Source organism: Cyrtonyx montezumae, unplaced genomic scaffold, assembly GCF_038088225.1.
Source record: "Cyrtonyx montezumae isolate F1298 unplaced genomic scaffold, pur_monq_1.0 scaffold_6, whole genome shotgun sequence".
Taxonomy (NCBI): Eukaryota; Metazoa; Chordata; class Aves; order Galliformes; family Odontophoridae; genus Cyrtonyx; species Cyrtonyx montezumae.
Window position 1 is genome coordinate 16,732,642 of NW_027072067.1, and position 16,039 is coordinate 16,748,680.

Below are 16,039 nucleotides of genomic sequence, written 5' to 3' on the forward strand. Positions count from 1 at the left end.
AAAAATTTAAAAATGCAATTTACTCAACTGTAATGCAGGATGGAATTTAAAATATTTCAAGTTCAATTGACTTCTAGGAGGTCACTAAATAGCAGGCAGGAGGATAAACTCAAATATCCTGTAGATTAGGTTTTGCAAGTACTGTATATGAGCAAATACAGTGCTGAATACTTTCCCCTGACAAGCGTGGCTCTGCTGCCATGTGGATCCATCACCCTGAAAATTGCAAAACTAAGTATTAAGAAACACGCCTTTAAAATAACGCCAAGTTCCTTAAAAGGATGTGAGGAAGGATGACTCACTGCTCAAATGGCCATTCATTGCGTCTGCGGAGCATCGGCTTAAATTCTCTGAGGTAGCAATGATTTCTTGTAGAGACTTCTCCGTGCTGCAAAGGCAGTGCTGTTGCAGCAGCTCAGGGCAAGGCAGGAGGGAGGGAGCAGACATCAGCCTTGTGTGGCCGTCCCGAGCAGGAGGAGGAACCTGGGCACTCGTCACTAGAAGGTTTGAGATTTGAGTTTATTTAAAGCTGATTTAAAGCAGGGCTTGGGTGTTAACAGCTGATTGGATGCTTGAGTCACCAGGATCATATGTGGAATATTGCTTTCTTGTCTCTAGGTGCCAGTGATGATGCATGGGGCAGAGCTCAAGAAACACTGGGATTTGTGAGCTCCTTCTGCTGAGATGTTTGTGATCCTTTGATGTGTGGATTGTAGTCAGTATTTCATACCAAGGTGTGACTTTCCATGTGCTTTTTCCATGCAAACTCTTTGTTGCTTTGTGTGACACAGCCTAGTTTACTGCACATTTTGGTTGTAAGATGAGATATTTTGTTCCTGTTAGGTCAGTATTCTCAAAAGTTTAGCCCAGATTTTTTGTCCCTCTCTACAGACCTGCTCTTCCCTGCTGTACCTCCCCCAGTGGGGAGCTCCAAGTGCATCCATGTGCATGGTGCCCCTTTGTATCTCAAAGCACTGACAGGGCAGAGTGCAAGTAGCAAAAGTTCAACCAGTGCATAGCTGGTAGAGCTGCCTTTGTTCCCCAGTAACCAGTGCTTGTTGATTGCTTGGTTTGAGATGCAGGTACAAGAAAATGGGCTGCGATAATAGGATGTGCTGGGTAATGAATGTGTGTGTCAGCAAATATTGTATTTTGCCTTGATTGTCAGTACACACTATGACACTGTGTGGAAAATAATACGAGTTAGCATGGTATCTGCTATTAGGTGTGTTGGGATTTAAAAAAAAATGCTGTGACATTTTACAATTTGTATAAGGCATTGAGACTGGGGGGGAAAAACTGCAGGGGAACATTCTATTTACAGCAGCAGGATCGATGCTATCTGTAGGCATTGATTCCTTTGCTTTCTGGCAAGGTGACTTCTACTCTTGTCTGTCTTCCACCTTGAAATCCAGGTCTTTAAGTTGAGTGTGTTTGTGTGTTCCACAGGTGTGTGCATGTTTTGCAGTGGTAAACCAATATTTTCTTTTACAAAATACGAGCAGAGTAATTTTGCCTCAGGTAAATTCCTTCCCTCGTTAATTCAGGAATGCTTCAGGGCTTGTATCTCAAGATGAAACAGAAATCTGTCTTGGTAAGAAGGGAGCAAATTTTCATGTCTGTGACAGCTGAAGGAAAATTAGCAGAAAGAAAAATGTACAAGATGGGGGCAGGGGAGGAAATAAGCAAGCACAGTAAAACTCTCAGTAAAACCCACGTGTTTGATGGTATGTAGAAGCTGGAGGTGTGTGCAGCTGGCACTCATGGCACTGTTGGGCAGTGTTATTAGTGTGCACTTCTTTACAAATCCTCTTCAAGGTGAGGGAATTGCGTAACTTAATTAATATGAGTAATACTAATTATTTAGGATCTGTCATTGCATGAGTGATGATGAATAATGCAGATACTGCTGTAGTGCTAAATGCGGATGCTGAGGATTTTTTGCCTTTTACCCTCATCATCCATCTTGCAGTATTGTGACATTGGGTGACACGGATAAACCTGAATTGTGTAATTAAGTCTTGTTTTAATGATCCTGGAAAATATTCAGTTTTGCATGTTCTCATACTGTAAACGTGGTCTAATGAGTCTTTCAGCTTTCCCATCAGCTTTTAATAAGCTGCTGACATTTCTCCATTTGGATAACAAGATGTAGAAGGATAAAATTATCTTTTAAATGCCCCATGCTGACATGTGTAGGTTTTCATTTTAACAGAGATATTTCTGTGCCATTAAATCAATGGCTCCTCTCCATTTATCTGCGGAAGGTTGGGAAGCTGAAAGCAAACATCCCCAAAAGATGAGGGAGGAATTCAGTGACTACAAGTTTGATTTATTTATTTTTCTAAGAGAATTCACCTTATTTTCTGCAAGCATTGGTGTGTTTAGGATTTTTTGCATTGCTGCATTCAGAAAGCAAGTTTTAAGTCTTCTTGATAGAACGACTGACTTCTGCATTTGGAAAAAAAAGGAAAAGTATTTGAGGAAACAGTGACTGAATCCATGGGTTTCAGCCCCCTCACCATGAACTGTGCACAGAGTCAATTAAATGTGTGCTTACAGAGGGAAATGTGGGATTTTCTTATCCTTTCTCTAGGATACAAGCACAGTTGCTGGCTGCTGCATGAAGTAAAAGGCAATTATTTGTGTTGGGTGAGGGCAGAAAGAACCATCAAATCTGTGGTGTGGAAAGCTCAGCCTCGTTTGTACAGTTCCTTCCTGTGGAAGGAGGACAAGCTGATGGCCAATTCAGAAGTAAGATCTGAATATATTCATTTTATCTACCTATATCAGAGTCCTCAGAAGCATATGAAAGACCTGTTTGCAGCCACCTTTCCAACTAGAAAGTGCTCTTCAATTTGCCCAGTAGAAACTGTTTTCAAAGGAAAAAATGGTTTGAAAGAATTGACTTTAATTTCTAGCCAAAGGCCAAACAAACTGATCATGTATAAAAGTATCAGGTGTGCTCTGTGTATAGAGTAGTAGAAAAAATCTGTTCTGAAGCATAAGTGAATACTATCACACTGTAATTACATAGCTAAAAGTCATAATCATGCAGCATTTAGTAAATATGAATGCTTACATTCCAGCAATTTGTTATCAGATTGGATCTAGAGCTTAGTTTAGATTAAATACAGAAACTTTGTGTTTGAGAATTGCTCTGTATTCTGTGCCTCAAAGGTGTGCAGTGGGAAAGCATGTGAAGATAAAGAAACAAACATGCTATTTGTAGAGAAAATGTTCTCTTCATTTATCTTCCTTAATTTTCCAAAAAAGGTGTTTCTATGATAACAGGAACAAATTGGATTGATACACATCCGTTGAAAACTAGAGGTGCACTGCACAGCACGTACTGGGATCCTGTGGAAGATTTTTTTGTAGTTGATTATTGTAAGACTGAGCTCGAATAATAAGCATGATGTGTTAATTAGGCTACTGATATAATGCAACTATTTCTAAGCAAAATAGAACAGTTTTTTTTAACAATAGGAAACAAAATTGAACCAGGTTTAGGAGAAAAACTTCAGAATATGCTATACATTTGAGTAAAGCAAATATTGATCACAAGTACGTTATTCCAAATAGTTCAATTTATTAGGGATTAGTCACTGATGCAGTTGGTAGAGAATCCAATGTTGAAAGCTTTCACTCTTTGACTTGGCCCTTCCTGACTTATTTATCTTCAGCCCCAGCAGCAGCTGTGTCTCTCTCCTGCACCAAAGCAGCCATGTTCTCCAGGGACAACTTTGGCCAATTTAGTCCATAATCCTTCATAATGCCCTCTCCAGAAGGCCTTAGTACTAAATGCTCTTGGTGAGTAATGGTATATGCAAAGTAGATCTGCACACATGTCCTGCCGTGTAATAAATGATTTAAGTATGGCAGTATGAAGTATGGCACTGCAGGAGAACTTCTATTGGCTGAACCCAACTAAAATTCTTCTTATCAGAAACTTGGATTTATCTCCAGGCTTCCCAATCTGCATGGCCCTGGATTGTTCCCTCTGCAGGATGAACTTGGTGCAGGCCTTCAGGGGTGATGAGGAGTCGTGGTTTCCAGTTTTGCTATGTAATGTTTTACTTAAGGTCAAGGAGAAGCAAATTGAGCTGACTGAGAAATATCAGCACTGTGAATGTGATTCTATCTGTTAGAAAAGCTCTGTGGGGAAGCAGGAGAAAAGGATTGCTGGAGGACTTTTTTCACTATTGCTACTGAAAGAATGAATAGAGAAGATGGACACAAGAAGTTTTAGTAGGTTCTTAAGGTCCTCTGAGAAGTCTGCCAAAGCTGGGGTCTGAATTTTGTCTCTACTCCATATCCTTAGCTAGGATAGCACCAGAATGACCCAGGAAAGCAGAGGACTGCAGTGACAAGGACAAGCTTGAGACTTGTAACCCACACTATGGTTTTCTGAGGTCCCGCTCCACATTCGTAGGCACTTTTTGAGTGTAGGAGGAGTGCTGGTTCATGTGTGCATTACATCCAGCAATCTTTCTTGTATACTGTATGTCATTAAGAATCACTACCATACTTTCTCGTTTCATTAGGGATGACAAAATAAAGCATTAATAAGTTTTCTAATATGAGCTAAATTTAAATATTCATTATTTCTCTGAATTGCATGTCATTAAGTTTTTAATATGCTGTAAGTTAAAAGAAAAATCTTTATTGCTTTCTTCATGTCCCACTTTAATTTGTGAGCACAAAGGTCATCCCAGTGTTGTTTCTGATCCTTTTCATTCCCTCATGGTTTCTGCTTGTGCAACGTGTCACTGTGTGGATGAATCTCTCAGTCCTTCATCCTTGAAAGCCAATTTTCATGCAACTTTCCATCCTGAATTCTCTCATTCTGATTTGATTAATCAGTATTTCGTATTTTAAATTGTATGGGAATGCTATATACATGTTTGCAGCATGTTTCCATGCTGACCTCCCAGTATTGCCCTTAATGCCATGAGAGTCCATTGTCCTTTTTGGTTCATATCTTGTACTCTGCTGAATGCAATGATCAGAAGACAAGTTTCATTTTAATAACCTAAATGCAGTTGGTAGCACTGAAGCTATGATATACATACTACAATCTTATGGTTTTATGTTGTATTGCATCTGGGTATATTCAAGTATTAAGTTTCCCCTGTCCACGTTAAAGAGAAATCTATACTGATCTCCCTTGAAAAAACTGCACATTTTGCTTTCTGTGCATTTAAATATTTTGCTGCCAAGAGGAAACTGTTAAGTTTGTACTGTGAGCTGCAACACAGCAGATGTTGGCCTTTAGAAGATGATTGCTTTCCTCTGATGGCCTGAATTTTGTCCATATGCAGTAGTACACTGAATGCATGAAAATGTACGAAAATTAAGCTGTCACTGCTGATAATAGCCTTGGAATGAAAGGTATTTTCTTTACAAATGGACTTCCTCACGACTCCAGTTTCTGACACAGATGAGGTACCAATGCTAAATGCTCACCACTTGGTGAGTTTACTACCTTGGTGATTTCAGGGTGTTGTGAAAGAGCAGGAACAGAAATAGTTCTAGAGAGAAGCTCCAGCACTTGATGAAAAAATAATACAATCAATTAATAGATAATCAAGTATTAATAATTCAAATGAGCTGGGGCATGAATGATGTTTAATTATTAACATTCGGGTGGATTGAAATTAATCACAGTATCACCTTTCTATCTGGAGGCATACTAGTGATAACTCTGAGTCTACCTCCTGATGTAATGGATTTCTTTAACCCACTCCAACGCTGGCTTGTGTTCTGTGAGTCAAAGGACATGGAAAGCATTCTGTGTGTGTTACCTGCATTTTTACAAACGTTCAGGGAAAAGTTTTTTCAATCTACAATTAAATCTGTTCCTTCGGGATGCATTTATTTTGGTTTTTGGACTATTCATATTTAGAGTGGCTTAATTTCTATGCTTTGGGAGCTATTCTTTGCCAACAGAGCAAGGAGTGCCGTGTCTGGGGGAGGCTGTGAGAGGTGTCAGGATGGGCGAGATGTAGTGAGTTGTCTCAGTCAGCTGAGAATTGCAGGTCAGAATGGCTATTGCCAAAGAAACAGATGCCAGGGAGATACAGGAAAGAGCTGAAAGGCTTTGGCTGAACTAACTTGAGTGTTCTGAAGTGATGTGAGTAGAAAATGGCACGCTGGGTTGGCTGAATGCAGTAATGCTTGAACCGCTTTGGAAATATAGTTAGTACGTGGTCACTGAAGGAAACAGGGCACAAAGCTGCTCCAAGTAACCTTGGAATAACAGACAAATGAGAAGGAAGCATCTTTTAGTAGTCTGGGCTCTTACCCATACATTAATTTTGCAGGTAGCTCTAACCTCTGAGGTTCAGGCAGCGAAAATACATCTGTCTTGAAAACAAGATGAGAGTCGTGAGAGGATCCAGAGATTTCCAGGGTTTTGCTTACATTTGTGTTCTTCTATCTCCTGGCACTTGTTTAAAACCATCTGAGTTTTTCTGTAAATAATGTGTTATTTGCTAGAGCTCATGTCACAAATGTGTACTCCTTGCAAAGCCCACAGTGCTGCGCTGCGAATGCTCTGACCTCTAGAGCTCCAGCATTTGGAGTCAGGACCATCTCTGTGCAAGGTGTGACATCAGGGAGAGACTGCCTAGTAAAAATTAACAGTTTTTCATGTCTTTATTTTATAATGGGTTTATGTGCTAAAAATGTTAATTGAGTATTGTAGAATAAGAAATCAAGATTTGGATGTATAACATGAAGAATTGGATTTAAATGATAATTAGATTAATAGAATATCTTAATTACTTGTATCATTTACTTAATCTTCTGCATTAGATTTGGAAGCATCTATAGACTAGAAAGCAAGTCCTCCAAGAAGGGCTTGTTGAGATAATTAAAAGAGGCAGAAGATTGATCACAGCGTGACAGAAAGGAGAGGAGCAAGCAGTTTAAAAGCTCTGTGCTGGTGCTGCAGAAGGCACTGTTAATCATGGGGAGGTCTGGAAGAGATGAGAAGGTGGAAACTCAGCAGCCCTCTCCTGTACATTGATTTTTTTCTTTTTCTAGGAAAGTTTCCTTTGGAGAGGGATGCTGAAGGAAATGGTGTGATTTCTCTAAGAGCAGTGCTCCCATCTCAGCATGCCATGACCTGTGGTCATGAGAGGTGCTCATGAGAGCTCTTCCAGCTCAACCACCCTGGCTGTCCTTGTGTTGAGTGCTGTCACCTGGCCTCAGAAACACGGCTGATTGTAGGGGAGTGGAGATGAGCAGGGGTGCACTAGGGTGCTCTTGCCTCACTGCTTTTGAAATCAAGTCTTTCTGGTGATGACAAGTGAGCTGTAGGAGTCCACTGCTGTAACCTCACCTATGTGTATCTCCCTACACACGTGCCTGAGGTGATGGGGAGCTCCAGGAGCTTGCATATGCACAGAATGGTTTCAGGTAGTCCACCTATATGAAATCTTTGTGCCATGTTTGCTCATTAAAAATATCTCCTCTGTGCTTGAGCATCTACACAGCAGGGGATGAACTCTGCTCACTCCCTTAGGATTGTTTTCAAGGCAGTTATGTGAAGAGGTCATCAATGGTTTGGAAATGAGTAAAGGGATCAGTCAGGGAAGGGATAGGAATCTCTGGAAGAGAAAATGTAAGATATTAGATATTTGATGAACAATTTTAGAATATTGTTCTCAACTTTCTATCCTGAGCTGTATTTTTATTTTGTTTTTTGGGGGGTGATGAGGGAGGCACAGTGAGCATTTCAGTGTGGATGTGCCGTGTTATAGTGCTGATTAAAATTCACATGAAGTAGATCAGAGGTGGTGTGGGGGGGGGGGGGGGGGGGGGGAGAGAAGACAGCTTAGCAAGTTGAACAAATGCTTTAATAAGTGGATCTGCTTCCTCACTGTGTGGGGAGAATACACAAGCCAAGAAGATAAAAACCAAAAACCCACTCTGGGATTTTCAAATTACTGCCAGAGACCGTGCACTGAGATTGGATATGATATTAATGTGAATAGAGCCTCCCAATCCCTTGAAATCCTGATCTCAATCACATGTAATGCCTGAAGGGCTTCCTCCCCTGGAGGGAACTGTTTCTGGAGAGAGCTGGGACCTCTGCTCCTGTGCTGGGCTTCAGAGGCTCTCAGGGTTTGGCATCTTGAGTTCTGCAGTTATAAATAAAATGAGGTGAACAAAGGGCTTAAAGCTGTGAGTGAAACGACTTGGGGGCTGTTCCCTGCCCTTTGCAGAAGGCAAAGCTGCACTGGTGGGTTGGATCTGATGTCTGATTTCCCAGGACCAGCCCTGTGATGGACACAAAAGTCCCTCCAGTCTGCCTGTTCTGCTGTATATTGCCTGTCACAGACATCTGTCTGCTGGGCATTGCTGCCCTTCTGTGTGGATTTGTGCTTTATGCCATGCTAGCATTATGTCCAATAGAATATGGCAAAGTGGGGGAAGCCAGATGCGTGTTATTTCTCACTTTTATTTTTTGCAAAAAAACATTTTATTTTTACTATCATTCTTTTATTATTTTTTTTTTCAAGAGCAGAGTTCCTATTTCCTTTTTTTTTTTTCTTGTAACTGTAATGAGTTTTCTTGGCTCCCCATCTATCAGAAATCTCGACCTGATGATGTTGCTGGGAAACAGTTAAAGGTTTAAATTATAAACTCACATTGAGAAAATCAATGGTGCATGATTAGTGGAAAATTTTAAATATAATAGTCGTATTTTTTATGTTCGTGTACGGTAATGTTTTCTGTCAGCTGCAGTGTGACTTTTAATACATATTAATAGACTCTTACAGCATGGATTGTTTTTACATCTTGTGGCAGACAGTTGTGTATTAAGGTCTGCATGGTAAAAATTAGTCATTTGCTGTCAGAAACCAGTACACAAATGATAAGGTCAGCTCTGTACAGAGATGCAGTTACAGTGCATCACCCTTGCACCCAATAGGCTTAGAATCAGCATCAGATTTATAAGCAGGATGAAATAAGGAGCTGGGCGTTGATCCAGGCTGTACACCTCTGTACACTTACGTTTTTTAGTGCTGAGCCCATGAGGCAAATTTTGCAGGAAACCCCTTTAGCAAATGGGAAAAAGTGCTCACCTCTGAGCTGAAGGCAGCAGCTGCTTGAGCAGTTCATTGCAGAGCTCAAATACTCCTTGTATAGATTGCTTGTAACCTTGGTGCCATTGAGTAGCCTAGCAAGTAATATTTAAAAATAGTTATTCTGTATTTTTTCCTGAAATCTTTTGAGCTCTTCTCAATCATTAAGTTTTCAGTAGTAGATGTGGTAGCTCTTGGCTTGTATTTAATCACAATAATTGTCAGTGTGTATAATGAGCCCTGCAGAGCGATGGCTTTGGTAATGTGTCTGCAGCTGGAGCTGCTCTGCTCACCTTCAACCTCACTGCGTGCTAGGACACTCATTTTCAGCTAAGAATCCATCGCCTTTACATGGAGCTGGTCCTTTAGAAACAGTTGCTCTGTAGTGAAAGAAAAGTGGTAGTGATTTCAGTGGCCAGTCACAAGAGGTGGGGAAGCTGCCTCTCGTTTCTCATTGGGATTGTGTTTCTGTTAAGTAGAACCTCGTTTTCTCAATCTAGAGGCTTTGCAAACTGCCTTCTTGAAGAGAAAGTGGAAGCAAATTGCACTTGAATTCTTCAGAAAGAAATGTTTTGAGATAAGGTGGGGACTAGAATTGGTGTATGATAACTGCCCCGCTGTGCTGTGTTGTCATCCTCACAGGTGGAGTGGGGATCCTCTCTGGAGATGGAGCTATTGCAGATCAAGCGATATATGGTTTACTGACAGGTTGTTAATTCTGTGATGTGTTATGAAATCTCCTGGGCTTATAATTGTACAAGTGTTTGCTTGATTTTACCACAGAGCTTGACTTTATACTGCAGAACTTTGTACGTCATGAAGTTCTGGCTGAGCCATAAAATGCAACTACTGGGCAGCATAGCAAAAATATTAGTGTTAAAGAAAATACAGATGAGACTATAAAAGCATTTAAAAAAAAAAATAAAAGCTTTCTGTGCTTTGGAATTGCAAGTATCCATCCCATGTTTTGCTGATGATATGCTCTGTGGTAGCTGGTTTTTCCCCAACTGGTGGGTAATTTCCCACAGCTCAGTGTTGCTCTGACTCCATCCCAGTGTTCTGGTGCTCCCAGTATGGCTGCTGGGAGGGCAGGAGGGAGGGGGAACAGCTGATAGATGCTTTAAGATTTTATGTGGTTTGGGAGTAGAGGCAGAGCTGTTTAGACAGAGAGGATGGAGGGCTTTGGGTACTGTGAGGAGCTCCACTGCTGGAGAGGACTGCAAGGGCTTTGGGATGGTATTAAGGTCATGGGTTTGGAGTCAGCACTGAGTTCTGCGAAGCCTTGGAGCTAAGGTGGTGCTGTTCTGGTGATGAAATGTGAAGATGTACTCCTGGCTATTCGTTGTGAAAGAGCTGCTGAGAGCAGCAAACTGCAGTGGGCAGCTCTGGGGTGAATGTGAAACCATTGTGCAGGCACTGGAGCTGAGTTCTTCAGGTGTGTGCTTCACCTGCAGCTTTTCTGGGATGCTGAGCTGTCATGTCAAGGGCTTGAATTAGACCCAGCCTGCTTTGCACGGGGACATCTGAAGCTCTCTGGTGCTGTCTACACATTCATCAGCTCGAGAAACAGGAGCCAGGCTCTGTGCCAGTCTGATTATTTTCTGTGTGTTTTCTGTTGCCCTGAGAAGCAGAGCTGGAGATAACAGGCAGCGTCTGGGTGGGTCCTCCTGGCTGCAGCCCCAGAGCTGATGGAGCAGCCATAGAGGGCCACTCCCAAACACCTGGAGCGCCCAAACTTGTCCCAGATTATACAAGCTGCAAGTATTTAGGGAAAACACTGATTTTTTGGGTGTGAAAGCAGTCAGCTTTGTGCCCCACAAGATTGCTTTAAATGTAATTTAAGGTTAGCAGCTGCAGAAGGTGATAGCTCTGAAGGAGGGAACTCATTTGTCCTTGCTTTGGGGCTTCCAGCCCAACAGCTGGAGATGGAGCCTGTCCCTTAAACAAAAAGAATTGTTTGTTTGCATTTACTTGCCTGGTACCAGTGGACTGGGTTTACTGGAGAGTAAATTAGAGGTGCAGGGAGGGATTTCAGGCATTACCTTTCTCTCTCTCTCTCAGGAAACACTGTATTGTAGGTATTTGGAAACATTTTTAAAACCATATATATCATTTTAATGCCACACCCCACCCCTCAAAGGTTTTTTTTTGTCTGACTCCAACCAGTCTTGCTTTGCTTTACTGATCTCTCCCACAAACCGGGAAGAGATTTGGTACACGCAAGCAGAATTCAACGTTTCCTATAGAAACAAAAGATCAGGTTGGTTTGTTGGTTGGTTTATGCCTGTGCAGGTGATGTCAGCCAGGAAAGTCTCTCCTGACCTCAAAGCACAGATCAAAGTCCTCCTGTGCGCATGCACTGATGCAACTGAGCCACTTGCACAATGTTTTATTCTGCAGTGCTTCTCATTTTATATACAAATGTGTATTTCATGTGTATAAATAAACATAGATGAAGTTTGCTTGCTGCTGTTAGTCTTTCTGTAATAATCTTGCATCACATAGAGACGCTGGGAGAGATGGAGCAGTTTGGATATTCCCCCTTGGGTGTTGTGCTTGCCACGCTGCTCTCCCATTGCTTCAGCTGCTGTCACCACCTCAGTATCCCCCGGTGCTCCGTGATGCAGTGCTGCTTTCATTCCCTCCTCAGGGCATTCCTACTCTGGCAGTCCCTGAGCCCTGCCCTGTCTGTCTCTGCCCTGCACCAACCTGATCTCATCTGCATTCCTGCTGCTCTGACAGCATCAGTGCTCTCCCAGGAGCTGTTCCCTCTCTCATCTACATCTGACAGCAGCTGCTTTGTGGCCCCGCATGGCTGTACCATGCTTGTTGGTGTCTGCTCCAATTTCCTCATGTCCTTTTTTTGCTGTTTCCTTCTCCCCAAAATCTCTCTCTCTCCATCTCCTTCTCATTATCCAAGTCTTGTCTTGATTTCTTCAGTTCCGCGGCGCTGCACCCCTTCAGTTCCAACCTACTCTCATGTCTGTGTGCAGGAGGGCTGCGAGCATCCACGCTCAACAAGCATTTAATTGTTATTCCTTTTCCTGTCCTACCGCAGATGTCAAATAGGGTCTGATGAATGGGGGCTTCACACCGAGTTGACGCCGCTGTTATAAGTCTGAGTCATGCGTGGACCACACAAGGATGAGTCAGGACAGCTCTGCTCTGTGACCCTCTGCCACCAGCTGCCTTCCCCCGGGCACATTCAGCTCCAGTGGTGTGTTCAGCACTGCACGCTGCTCCTGAGATGCTCTGCTGGGAGTGCGGGCAGGAGGGGAAATCCACCACGCTCTGCTCCTGGCTGAGGGCACACAGCATCCCACTGTGCTGCTGCAGCTGGCTGTGCCCAGGATCCTGCTCTGCTGGCTAAGGAGAAATTCCTAGGGTGAAATGTCTGAGAAAGCTGCTTGAAATTCACTTTTCTCAAGAATTCTTTTATTCATCTCGTGATACCCATCTCCATTCCTGTCCTGTATGCAGACCTCGGTAGCTGTTGTGGTCTGGCATCACTTACCTGGTCAACTTAATATTTGCAGTTACAGATGAGAAAGGGAATAGAAGGGAAGAAAAAAAAAAGAAGTTTTATTGCTTTGTGAAGCACTCTGCCAATTTTCCATGCCATAAAAGAGCGATGCCATAGTCCGTAGTTATTACTAAAGTCTAATTATGTAAATGATATAATTTAATAATCGTTATTAAATCCAAGCAAGTTTGATTTCTTTTCCTTATTATTGATGGCTCTCTTTGATAGCAAATGACAAGGTGCTTATCATAAAATTTAATTTTTGTGGAGACATTGCATCATTTGGGGTGCTTCAGCTGCGGGACTGAGGGTGCTCAGCAGACCTGTTATCTCTGCAGGAGCAAACGTTGTCCAGGAGGACAGCAGGAAGGGGAGAGAAAACTTGCACAGCAGCAAATATTTAATTAGGAGAGCTTCTTGAGCTGCCTGGTTGTGGCAGCTGCTTAAACAGAGATCTGGGCTTTAAATAACTGCAGCTAAATAAAAGAAGGAGAAAGAGAGAGGAGGGAAAAGCTCAAAGGGCACGGGCTGTAATTGCAAAAGCAGTTTTCAGTTTCCCATTGCAATGCCCTTAGCAGTCATTAGTGCCTGTTTGCAGTTTGGGGTATCCATGGGCTCTGGGAGTATTACTGCTGCCAAAGCAATGAGAGGAGGGTGTCCAGCAGTAGCACATCACCTGCAGCTCCTGCTAGATCTAATGAGGAAGGCCTCCACTGACTGTTTTGCAGAGTGGAATAAAGCAGAGTGCAGTAGCTGGAAGATCTGCTCCTTTCCTGCTTTTGCTGACAAAATAAATGCAGCAGCTCAGCTCTGGAGCTGGCAGCTGCTTTGGCCTCATGCCCTGGGCAGGTTTCTGTATTCAGCATCAGACTCGGTGAGCTCTTTGCTCCTTCTTGACCTGGTGTACTGTGGCCTGCACCTCTAAAGGATTCATGTTATTTACTTAACATGAAGTACTATTTGTAGTAGGTCAGCATTTCTCCCCTACTACCCAGGAGCATCCCTTAGGCTTCCCGATGCAGCTCAACTGTGTCATAAAAGATGCTGTTTGCCCCAAGAAGATGAGTGTAATGGATGCACCAATTGTGCTGGACAAGTAGAAGGTCCCAGGAGCAGGGAGGGGTGTTAATACAGAATGGGTAGAGCTGTTAAAGCTTGGACCTGGGAGTGGTGAAGTGCAGCTGTTGGGTTTCCCATGCTCTAAGGGCTTGTGTAGGCTCAGAGAAAGCAGTGGGGAAGCCCGAAGGAGGAAGGAAAGATGCACTGGAGGGTTAAGTGCATGAAAGGCCTTGTGTAGTGCTTGGCTTTTTAATAGGGGACTTTTCTCTGTGACTTTGCGACCTGTCTTCTGATCAGCATTTCTATGGCGCATAACGGGATGTGAGTTATGGGCAAGGACTGCCGAGTAATGAGGTGGATCTATCCATGCGTGCCATACAAATGAGCTGAAAAGCAACGTGACTGATGGAATTTGTGATTTCTTCATCTCCTCCAGAAAAAGGACATCATGTGGTGCTATAGAAGCTGTGCTCAAAGTGTACGATACAGTTTTCGTGTGCAGTGTGGAAAGCACTTTTTCCCAGTGCACGTGTACTTGATTAGTGCACGACATCTGCAGACAGGCTGGTGAGCAGAAGTCACACTTGTTCTGCAGAATATCGTGTAATGGGCAGAATGGGTAATGAAGGCCACAGTTTTGCAAGGTGGATGCTTAACATTAAGATTTTCTTCACAATTTCATGCAACTTAATGGAATTCAGGCAGGGTTTTCTGAGTGCATGCTAATTGATGTCGTACTTTAATTTTCAGCAAGATGGAAGAAAGCAGGAAGACACAGGAATGCATGATGTGAAAGGAGACCTGTTTCGGCTTCAGTTCAGTTCTCCTTTGCCTTTAGGAGGGATAGCTGCTCGCTGTTGCTCATAGGGCTAGTTTGCTTGCAGTTAAATATCCCTTTTCCTGTTCATGTTGTCACCATGCTGCGAGCACGGGGAGCTCTCAAGCAAACCCAGCTCTGTGCTGTGAAAGCCTGCTGAGCCACAGCTGATGCTGGTTGGAGCTGGACATCTAGGTGAGGCTCCTCCTGGAAGTATTGCTCCGCTGTAAGGTGCTCTTAGTGCAAGAAAGCTCGTGATTTTCCTATTGCTTTCTGCTTTGAAACGGCAAGAATGAGTGCACAAAAGAGAGTGCCTTCACTGTGCAAGTTCATTTTGCAATCAGGAGGGTTTGCGTCGCCTCCCCTTGAGGAGGCTGTTGCTAGCAGTCTCATCTGAAAACAGACTGCAACCTGCTCTCAGTCCCTTGGTGCACAGTTGACACGCTGTCATTTCCAGTCATTCAGCCCCACTGCTACTGTACTTTGTTTTGTGCTTCATGCTTGACCTATGAGCTGAAATGCTAATCACTGATGAAAATTTCAATTAACATAAAACTAGTTTCAGCCAGAAATATGGTAAACTCATTTAGGGGAATGTAGTATGTCAAGTGGAAGGGGAAAAAATGGCAAAATCCTCTGAGAACAGTTGAAGTTTTAGCTGGCTGTTGCACTTGTCCTTCCTGTACAGCATCACCTACTGGGGCTGGGATAGTTTCTCTGATTCCAGTGATTAACAAGAACTAAATGAATGTATGGCCACACCTTTGAGAAAAGGAGATGCAGCATGTGCAGGCTGCTGGATTGCAGTTACATCTGTAAACCTGTGCTTGCATGAAGCTGGGAATCTTGTTTTATGGTGCTTGTTACAAGTATCATGTAAATTGTACTGTATAATACAATGGAGGAATATAATCTGAAATTGCAGTAGGATGTTTTTTAATTCTACTTTAGGTACCATAAAATCTAGCTAATTAAATCATTGTAGATCTCTCAGAAGTTTGCAGAGCATTTAGGAAAGCAATTTATGTTGCAGGATGGGGTTTGTACAGCTCAAATACACTGTCATAAATCCAGATTTTCCTGTGGGGGAAAAAAAAAGAGATTTCTGCCATAGTAGAACAAGAAGCAGGGTGGAAGAAATAAAGTGTAAAGGCTTGGACTGGTTCCCACTCAGAGAAGGACCAAGTTTGTCCTGGGATCTGCCCTGGTGTCCTCATGCTCCCAAAGCTGGGTTTGTGCCCCTTGCAGGTCCCTGTCCAGCTCTGTCCCTCTGGGTCCCTCGTAACTGTTAATTTTCTGTATTTTCTTGGTTCTAAGTGCTTAAAATAATGAGGGCTATTCTCCAGCCCACAAGAGGAACGTTTTTATGGCAGCATAAAAGTCTGTGTTGCATGTCCTGATTGCTGATGTTAGAGGGTGGGAAGATGTGAGTGCGAGGCAATGATTTTGGAAGACAGCCCCAGTAGTAGCTGTGAGCTCGCGTTCTTAGACACCTCTAAGAAGGGAGGCTTAGTGCTGGCAAGCAGCTGCCGATGAGCAGAT

The 16,039-nt window shown here is 42.9% G+C and overlaps 1 protein-coding gene across 4 annotated transcripts in view; it reads left to right on the forward strand.

The window, feature by feature from the left end:
* Window positions 1–387: 387 nt before the first annotated feature.
* Window positions 388–16,039, forward strand: part of CHL1 (cell adhesion molecule L1 like) — a 64,198-nt gene continuing 48,546 nt past the window's right edge. Inside the window, exon 1 of one of the 4 annotated variants that reach the window (XM_065749410.1) lies at window positions 388–504. The gene's annotated coding sequence lies outside the window, so the exon portion shown is untranslated. Of the gene's footprint in view, window positions 505–677; window positions 716–16,039 lie in introns of those variants that run through there. The other 3 variants (XM_065749406.1, XM_065749409.1, XM_065749408.1) reach the window with 3 other exon arrangements.